This window comes from Corvus brachyrhynchos, unplaced genomic scaffold (genome assembly GCF_000691975.1).
Source record: "Corvus brachyrhynchos isolate BGI_N302 unplaced genomic scaffold, ASM69197v1 scaffold395, whole genome shotgun sequence".
Lineage (NCBI taxonomy): Eukaryota > Metazoa > Chordata > Aves > Passeriformes > Corvidae > Corvus > Corvus brachyrhynchos.
In genome coordinates this window covers 1,118,793-1,119,241 of record NW_008238340.1, presented here as the reverse complement: position 1 = coordinate 1,119,241, position 449 = coordinate 1,118,793, and the positions used below count along the sequence as shown (strand labels likewise).

Here is a 449-nt window from a genome sequence, read left to right as displayed (position 1 = left end):
TGACCCCCTCCCTGCCGCTGATCCTTCCTCAAAGTGCCAGCTGATCCTTCCCGAAACCACAGCCGCTCTTCTCCCCACTGCTAGCACGGCCCCCCGGTCCCTGCCAGGGCTGACGAGGTGCCCGAGCCCAGGTGCTCCCAGGGGGGACCCCAAGGCACCGCCGCTCCCCAGACGCCGCCGCTCCAACCCTGGAGTGCGCGACCGCGCTTTGGGGGTCTTTGCTCCTGTTCTGAGGGGTGTTTGCCCCGCTTTGCAGGTGTTTCCCCAAGCTTTGGAAGTGATTCCAGCTCAGCCCGAGCCGGACCCAGCTCCCACTGCCTCCCGTTCCCGGTCTCCGTTCCGAGCCCAGTCCGCCCCGCTCCCGGTTCCCAGCGCTCCGAAGGATTCCAGAACAGGGGGTCCCGTCCCTTCCCGGCTCCCCCGACCCCACGTACCTCCGGCGGCGGCTG

General features: G+C 68.8%; 1 protein-coding gene across 2 annotated transcripts in view; it reads right to left on the bottom strand.

The window, feature by feature from the left end:
• TMEM51 (transmembrane protein 51) overlaps window positions 1-443 on the bottom strand; it is a 9,138-nt gene extending 8,695 nt beyond the window's left edge. For both annotated transcript variants that reach the window (XM_017735052.1, XM_017735053.1), the window contains exon 1: window positions 435-443. The gene's annotated coding sequence lies outside the window, so the exon portion shown is untranslated. The remainder of the gene's footprint in view (window positions 1-434) is intronic.
• Window positions 444-449: the final 6 nt, after the last annotated feature.